Source organism: Hyperolius riggenbachi, chromosome 1 (assembly GCF_040937935.1).
Source record: "Hyperolius riggenbachi isolate aHypRig1 chromosome 1, aHypRig1.pri, whole genome shotgun sequence".
Lineage (NCBI taxonomy): Eukaryota > Metazoa > Chordata > Amphibia > Anura > Hyperoliidae > Hyperolius > Hyperolius riggenbachi.
This window is the reverse complement of record NC_090646.1, coordinates 538,043,812-538,053,342: the sequence shown is the minus strand read 5'-3', so window position 1 is coordinate 538,053,342 and position 9,531 is coordinate 538,043,812. Positions and strand designations below refer to the sequence as shown.

Below are 9,531 nucleotides of genomic sequence, written 5' to 3'. Positions count from 1 at the left end.
ATCAGATAAAGTGATCTCTGATAATGGCCCTCAGTATTCAAGCCTGCAATTTAGAAGATTTGCCAATGAATGGGAGTTCGAGCATATTACTTCATCGCCACATCATCCACAGGCGAATGGGAAAGCTGAAGTAGCTATAAAGATTGTTAAGAACTTATGCAAGAAAGCATACAGTGATGGTAAAGACTCGTGGAAGGCCCTTCTGCATTGGACAAACACTCCTACCGAAGGCATGGATAGTAGTCCAGCACAAAGACTGATGTCAAGGAGGTTAAAGACCTCCTTACCGGCAGCAAATAAGCTTTTGGAACCTTGTGTCGTACAAGGTGTTGCAGAAAAGTTACGATTTAAGAGACAAATGTCAAAGGGTCGTTATGATACATTGGCCAGGAATTTGCCGGAGTTGAATATTGGAGAACAAATCCGTATGAAACCTTTACCTGGGGATCGAACGGGCCGTTGGAGAATGGGTACTTGTTTGCAAAAAGTTGCACTACGCTAATATCTTGTGGACATTGACGGAACTCTTTATCGTCGCAATCGTATGGATTTACGAGTGGCAGAGAAACCTACATCACAATACCCTACTGATAAGCCAGACTCTGTTAGTACAACAGGGACAAACGTGCCCCTTGACTGTGAGGAATGTATAGAAGGGGTGCCTCAGACCAATGGTACTGACAGTCCTGAGCAAGCTAGTACACCTACCAGCAGTCAAACGTGGAGTATGTCAGCAGGAGATGAGAAGAGCCCAGAAACTTCCAAGAGGACTAAAGGACTTTGTGTACCAGGGACAATTGTCACCCGTAGTTGCAGATGCTCAAAACCACCTATTAGACTTAGGCTGGTTTCACAGTGGGGCGTTAAAGTCCCACGTTACAGCAGCCAGTAACGCAGCCTAACTCGCAGCACTGTAAAATCAATGTGCTGTTCACAGTGCACACGTTGCGTTACATAGTAACGCAGCACGTTTAAACAAAGTGCTGCATGCTGTACGATATACTCGGCTAAGCCACGTTAGACTGTTTGCACATGCTCAGTAATGTTGGAGGAGGAGGTCTCCCCTCCTCCTCTGCGGCCAGCCACATGGCTATGTAATATTCACTGCACTGTGGTGACTCGTGGTAGGACTGTAGTGTTGTCCGGATCATGAAGAATCGTTCATTTGATCCGGATCTTTTTTGTGAGTCGAATCATCCAGATCATCACAATGAAAGATTCGGTTCACAGTGGATGTCTGTCTGGAAGAAACAGGAACATACAGAATGTACAGTACAGGGAAAGTCCTGTCCTGCTAGTCATTTCACCCAGTCTGCTTCCCTAGTAAAATGAATCAAATGATTCGGTTCAAAGATCCGGATCTTTTTAATGATCCGGTTCAAATGATCCGAGTCCTTAAAAAGATCCGGACTTCCTATCACTAACCTGGAGCGGCTGCTTTGAGAGCTGCATAACGCAGCTCAATCTGACGTCCAACTTCAACACCACCATGCGTTGCGTTAGGGGCACGTTATGCGACCATAACGTCTCCTAAAACGCAACGTCTTGGTGGGAAAGTAGCCTTAATCTATAGAATATAGAATGCATTATTGTTATGTCTCTTCAAATTTAGAATGTTCATTTATAAACACTAAAAAGGGGAAGATGTTATGGATGTTATGTTTGTGTAAGTACAAGTCTATGATATATGACTGTGGGGTTTACTTCCTGTTTCCTGTAATTACTGTTATTTATGTTACTGGTCATTCTGTTAATAACATGGCTCCTGCACAGTAGTCATTTGTGCTATCTTTATTTGCACCACATGAAACAGAGGACAAGGGGAGACACAAGAGGTACAAGGGGGCATGATGTACAAAGGGGGCATATAATCCACAAGATGCCCTTCACCATGGATGCGCCAGGTATAGTATATATGTTTCTCCCCTGGTTTTTGCCCTCTAAAACGTCGGTGCAGACTCCAGGGTTTCCTTACATTACCAGTCATTTAACGACATTCAAAAACTACAAAGTCCTTGAAAAAAAAATCCCTTGTTCCCACTGTTCACCTTAACATATGTAGCAATTGTGATTATCGCATATATGGGAGATATGGACTTTGCTATTAATTGTTACATTTGGTGCCATTGAGTTCATTGCAAATCACAAAACTGAAAAACAAAAAAAAAATGTGGAACCTGAAATGCAAGGAAATTCTCACGAGACTGCCGGAGGCGTTCTCACTCATCCTTACTTATGATGGCTAAATTGTGGCTTATTTATGCACCATCTCATTGACCAATCTATATATTATGTAATGCAATATTCATTTTAGCTAATATTGTCAAGAGTTAATTATATTTTTCAAGCTGACATGTTGTGACTGGTCTCTCTAAGGTGTGCAGCTGCAGTGAGGAAAATGACAAAGAATTATATTTTTTAACATGTTTACAAATTACTGTCACATCACCTTTGACACAAATGGAGAAGCATATGGTACACAATTCCTGCTTGTGAAACTGTCTATCTGATTATTAGTGTGTTTTTTTCTCCTTTCTGTAATAACCCTTATTTCTGAGAACATATGCTGTGGGAAAATGCTGTCATGCAAGAAACGTACCCTTATCTAATTTGTCATTGTCACCTCTATTAAAACATATTTTCTTATTCAGCAAGTGTAAATTGTTGAGATAGAGCTAATGCATTTTAATATGCAGTATACAATTACAGAGCATTCTGCTTGCGCAGGTTATCTTATCTTCTTGGCATAAATAGGGCTTTCAGCACAGGATCAGAGGCTATTTTGCAATTCAATGCTGCTCCAAATATAAAAGACAATTTTCCTAAGACAGGCATATAACGTGTAATTTCAGGAAGAAAGTAAACAATTTGCAATTTCACATTTGAATAAACAAATACATCATTTGCGTCATCCTGTTTAATAATACGCTTTTGGCTAAGCCTGTTTCAGAACCTTTACTAATTAGAAATGAAATATCGTATTTATCATTAATCAGCATCTTGCTTTGGATTACCTATGTCAGTTAGTACTGATTAAAAAACACTGTCTTATACATTGAAGGGCAAACTTTATTGAGCGTTCCCACACTCTTAATGAGCATCTTGCTTGCTAATTGAGTCCAAGCTGTGGTTTAAAGAACACCCGAGACCACATAAAAAAGCAGCCCAGCATACAGCAAGGTTGTAACAGTATCACTGTGTAAAATGGCATTACACTTCAGCTAAACAAATATAAGATAAACCTGTCAGTGCTACATGAATCATTTTGTGATTTAAAAATGTATTCAAAATCATCTTTCAATTTCATTTTATAGCCGGCTATGAACATTTCTAGAAGTTCAAATTTTACTTATTCACTGCCATTGCAATGGCACTCTGTTTGATGTACTTTTTTGTTTACAGTCTAGCCTCAAACTCCTATTCTTCTAAATAGCATAGCATATTTCTTAATTAACATTGTGCTTAGATTTTTCTTTTTGTAGTTGACAAAAGGGTCTTATCCCCAGCCTGAAGGACAGTTAACTATTGACTGCAACATCTTTAGATACTCATGATAGCTTAGAGCAGTGATAGCTAACCTTTCAGAGGCTGAGTGCCCAAACTGCGACCTAACATCGACTTATTTGTCACTAAGTGCCAATGGGGGAGCTGCGGCGCGCGCAGCGTGCCACTTTGAAAAATGGGCATGGCCATGACATTGTGTGGGCGGAGCTAACGTAATGATGTAACAGCGAGGCATAAGAAAGCAGTGTTTCCACCATGATGTGGTGAAACAAGGATTCGCATCATGGGTGTGCAGAAACTGTGTGATGCTATTTATTAGTATACCCGCCGTAACCCCAAAGCAGCAAATATAGCCAACTATGACCATTAAATAATAAATGCAACAACAGTTACCCCAGACACCAGAAAATAAACGCAATGTGAGCAACATTTCAGCAGAAAATAATGCAATGTTGGTAACATTTCAGCAGAAAATCACGCAATGTGAGCAACATTTCAGCAGAAAATATTGCAGTGGGCAACATTTCAGCAGAAAATAAATGCAGTGGGCAACATTTCAGCAGAAAATAAATGCAGTGGGCAGCATTTCAGCAGAAAATAACACAATGTGGGCAACATTTCACCAGAAAATAAGCACAGTGGGCCACATTTCACCAGAAAATAAATGCAGTGGGCCACATTTCAGCAGAAAATAAAGCAATGTGGGCAGCATTTCAGCAGAAAATAATGCAATGTTGGTAACATTTCAGCAGAAAATAAATGCAGTGGGCAGCATTTCAGCAGAAAATAACACAATGTGGGCAACATTTCACCAGAAAAAAAACGCAGTGGGCCACATTTCACCAGAAAATAAAGCAATGTGGGCAACATTTCAGGAGAAAATAAACGCAGTGGGCCACATTTCAACAGAAAATAAATGCAGTGGGACACATCTCAGCAGAAAATAACACAATGTGGGCAACATTTCACCAGAAAATAAATGCAGTGGGCCACATTTCAGCAGAAAATAAAGCAATGTGGGCAATATTTCAGCAGAAAATAATGCAATGTTGGTAACATTTCAGCAGAAAATAAATGCAGTGGGCAGCATTTCAGCAGAAAATAACACAATGTGGGCCACATTTCACCAGAAAAAAAACGCAGTGGGCCACATTTCACCAGAAAATAAAGCAATGTGGGCAACATTTCAGGAGAAAATAAACGCAGTGGGCCACATTTCAACAGAAAATAAATGCAGTGGGACACATCTCAGCAGAAAATAACACAATGTGGGCAACATTTCACCAGAAAATAAATGCAGTGGGTCACATTTCAGCAGAAAATAAAGCAATGTGGGCAATATTTCAGCAGAAAATAATGCAATGTTGGTAACATTTCAGCAGAAAATAAATGCAGTGGGCAGCATTTCAGCAGAAAATAACACAATGTGGGCCACATTTCACCAGAAAAAAAACGCAGTGGGCCACATTTCACCAGAAAATAAAGCAATGTGGGCAACATTTCAGGAGAAAATAAACGCAGTGGGCCACATTTCAACAGAAAATAAATGCAGTGGGACACATCTCAGCAGAAAATAACACAATGTGGGCAACATTTCACCAGAAAATAAATGCAGTGGGCCACATTTCAGCAGAAAATAACGCAATGTGGGCAATATTTCACCAGAAAATAAACTCAATGGGCCACATTTCAGCAGAAAATAAACGCAGTGGGCCACATTTCACCTGAAAATAAACACAGTGGGCAACATTTCACCAGAAAATAAACACAGTGGGCAACATTTCAGCAAAAAATTAACGCAATGTGGGCTGCATTTCATCAGAAAATAAACACAGTGAGCCACATTTTGCCAGAAAATAAACACAGTGGGCCACATTTCACCAGAAAATAACGCAATGTGGCCCACATTTCACCAGAAAATAATCACAGTGGGTCACATTTCACCAGAAAATAAACACAGTGGGCCACATTTCACCAGAAAATAAACACAGTGGGCCACATTTCACCAAAAAATAACGCAATGTGGGCAACATTTCACCTGAAAATAAACACAGTGGGCCACATTTCAGCAGAAAATAAACGTAGTGGGCTACATTTCACCAGGAAATAAATGCAGTGGGCCACATTTCACCTGAAAATAAATGCAGTGGGCCACATTTCACCAGAAAACAAAACAAAGTGGGCCACATTTCACCAGAAAATAAACGCAGTGGGCAGCATTTCACCAGAAAATAAATGTAGTGGGCAGCATTTCACCAGAAAATAATAGCAGTGGGCAACATTTCACCAGAAAATAAATGCAGTGGGCCACATTTCAGCAGAAAATAACACAATGTGGGCAACATTTCACCAGAAAAAAAACGCAGTGGGCCACATTTCACCAGAAAATAAAGCAATGTGGGCAACATTTCAGGAGAAAATAAACGCAGTGGGCCACATTTCAACAGAAAATAAATGCAGTGGGACACATCTCAGCAGAAAATAACACAATGTGGGCAACATTTCACCAGAAAATAAATGCAGTGGGCCACATTTCAGCAGAAAATAAAGCAATGTGGGCAATATTTCAGCAGAAAATAATGCAATGTTGGTAACATTTCAGCAGAAAATAAATGCAGTGGGCAGCATTTCAGCAGAAAATAACACAATGTGGGCCACATTTCACCAGAAAAAAAACGCAGTGGGCCACATTTCACCAGAAAATAAAGCAATGTGGGCAACATTTCAGGAGAAAATAAACGCAGTGGGCCACATTTCAACAGAAAATAAATGCAGTGGGACACATCTCAGCAGAAAATAACACAATGTGGGCAACATTTCACCAGAAAATAAATGCAGTGGGTCACATTTCAGCAGAAAATAAAGCAATGTGGGCAACATTTCAGCAGAAAATAATGCAATGTTGGTAACATTTCAGCAGAAAATAAATGCAGTGGGCAGCATTTCAGCAGAAAATAACACAATGTGGGCCACATTTCACCAGAAAAAAAACGCAGTGGGCCACATTTCACCAGAAAATAAAGCAATGTGGGCAACATTTCAGGAGAAAATAAACGCAGTGGGCCACATTTCAACAGAAAATAAATGCAGTGGGACACATCTCAGCAGAAAATAACACAATGTGGGCAACATTTCACCAGAAAATAAATGCAGTGGGCCACATTTCAGCAGAAAATAACGCAATGTGGGCAATATTTCACCAGAAAATAAACTCAATGGGCCACATTTCAGCAGAAAATAAACGCAGTGGGCCACATTTCACCTGAAAATAAACACAGTGGGCAACATTTCACCAGAAAATAAACACAGTGGGCAACATTTCACCAGAAAATAAACACAGTGGGCAACATTTCAGCAAAAAATTAACGCAATGTGGGCTGCATTTCATCAGAAAATAAACACAGTGAGCCACATTTTGCCAGAAAATAAACACAGTGGGCCACATTTCACCAGAAAATAACGCAATGTGGCCCACATTTCACCAGAAAATAATCACAGTGGGTCACATTTCACCAGAAAATAAACACAGTGGGCCACATTTCACCAGAAAATAAACACAGTGGGCCACATTTCACCAAAAAATAACGCAATGTGGGCAACATTTCACCTGAAAATAAACACAGTGGGCCACATTTCAGCAGAAAATAAACGTAGTGGGCTACATTTCACCAGGAAATAAATGCAGTGGGCCACATTTCACCTGAAAATAAATGCAGTGGGCCACATTTCACCAGAAAATAAACAAAGTGGGCCACATTTCACCAGAAAATAAACGCAGTGGGCAGCATTTCACCAGAAAATAAATGTAGTGGGCAGCATTTCACCAGAAAATAATAGCAGTGGGCAACATTTCACCAGAAAATAAATGCAGTGGGCCACATTTCAGCAGAAAATAACGCAATGTAGGCCACATTTCACCAGAAAATAAACACAGTGGGCCACATTTCACCAGAATATAAATGCAGTGGGCAACATTTCACCTGCAAAAAAAGGTATGTACTCACCTAACAGAAGTCTCCTCTGCCGGTCGGCCTCTGGCGCGCAGCTCCCCAGACGATCTTCCTGCATATCTCCTGCGCTGACAGACAGAGAGCAGGGCTACGGGAAGATGGCGCCTGAAGCCCTGTACTGGAGACACAAATAGTCTCCAGTACAGGGCTTCGGACGTCATCTTTCCATAGCCCTGCTCTGCCTCCCGGGAGACTGCAGGCTGGAGCGGGGCTGCGAGCTATGAACTGGCGCGGCGTCTAGTAGACGCTGCAGCCAGTTCATGCAGTGTTGGCGTGCCAGCAGATTCCGCTACGCGTGCCGGTTCTGGCACGCATGCCAAGGGTTCGCCAATGCTGGTGTATACCATTGCACCTGACTGGCTGACAGGCTGCCTGCTAATCAGATAAAGGTAGGAATGTGCTAACTGGGAGTGTGCATTTGTTTTTCATGTTTTGCAGTCAGCATTCAGTTTAGAGGCAGTGTGGATGATTCCCCTGGTGGTGAGGGTTCCAGGGCTTACCTGTATCTCCCTCTAGGTATCTTATGGTGGTTTAAGGGTCCAGGTCTGTGGCATATTCTGGGACCCTTGAATGTCATGTGAACTAGTGTTTGTGGTCTCATGAAACTGTGCTTGCTCAACCCTAATGTATAAGTCATGCATTTTGGTCGTACCAATGGTCTAGCACCATACAAAATAAATAGGATACAGTTGGAGACATCAAACTTGGAGAAGGACTTAGGAGTACTCATCGACAACAAGTTAAATAATCGTACTCAATGCCAAGCCGCTGCAGCTAAAGCTAACAAAATTTTGGGATGCATTAAAAGGGAAATAAAAACTCGAGATGCTAGCATAATATTGCCCCTGTTAACCTCTTTAGTAAGGCCACATTCGGAATATGGGATTCAGTTCTGGACACCACATTACAAAAAAGATATTGCAGTTTTAGAGCAGGTGCAGAGACGAGCAACAAAATCGATACGTGGGATGGAAGGTCTCGCTTACCAAGAAAGGTTAGATAAACTGGGTTTAATTAGTCTAGAGAAAAGACGCCATAGAGGAGATCTAATTAACATGTATAAATACATCAGAGGTCAATATAATAGCTTGGCGGATAAGCTTTTTGTCCCTAGGCCTTCTCAAAGGTCTAGAGGACATGATCTGTGCATGTAGGAAAAACGTTTTAGCCATTTATTTAGGAAAGGGTTCTTTACAGTAAGAGTGATTAAGATGTGGAATGCATTTCCAAGGGAAGTTGTTATGGCAAACTCTATACCTGCATTTAAAGAGGGCTTAGATGCTTTCCTTGCGTTGAAAGACATCCATGGCTACAATTACTAGGTAATGCCTAATGATGTTGATCCAGGGATTTTATCTGATTGCCATGTGGAGTCGGGAAGGAATTTTTCCATTTTTCGGGCTAATTGGACCATGCCTTGTAAGGGTTTTTTCGCCTTCCTCTGGATCAACAGGGATATGTGAGGGAGCAGGCTGGTGTTGTACTTTGTACTGGTTGAACTCGGTGGACTTAGGTCTTTTTTCAACCAAAATAACTATGTAACTATGTGTAAACACCACTTAAGTGGGAGAACTTTCTACTGTCTTTTTTTGGTCCTTGAAGAGCAAGTACAGAATACAAATACTAAAAAATATAAAATTGCATGGAAACACCACCAAAATCCTGAGCAACTTTGCGCTATTAAAAATAATGGTGAGTAAGATACACTTTATGTGGCTTTAGGTGAAACAAAGAAAAGATGCAAATCCTTTAATTTAGAGCTTTATGACAAAACTTTGCTTGTACTGAGATTTAATAAGCTGCAAGTACAGTAAAAAAAAAAGGCCCACAACAGCACAAATCCGTTATTCTAACACTCCCAAATTTCCGTAGCATCACTGAAAAACAGATTCAAAACTAGAAAATAGGTGCTATATTTACACCCCTGGGTGGGACAAGAAAACAGGCATTCAATAGAATGCCTGCAACCACAAGCATAGTTTCCAGAATTCCCTACTCATCCCAGTTACGGATTGGC

The 9,531-nt window shown here is 40.9% G+C and overlaps 1 long non-coding RNA gene across 1 annotated transcript in view; it reads left to right on the top strand.

Moving 5' to 3' along the window:
* Nucleotides 1–1,728: 1,728 nt before the first annotated feature.
* The window catches only part of LOC137525700 (uncharacterized), a 150,786-nt gene continuing 142,983 nt past the window's right edge, over nucleotides 1,729–9,531 (top strand). Inside the window, exon 1 of the long non-coding RNA XR_011022981.1 lies at nucleotides 1,729–1,904. This is a non-coding gene — a long non-coding RNA (uncharacterized lncRNA). The remainder of the gene's footprint in view (nucleotides 1,905–9,531) is intronic.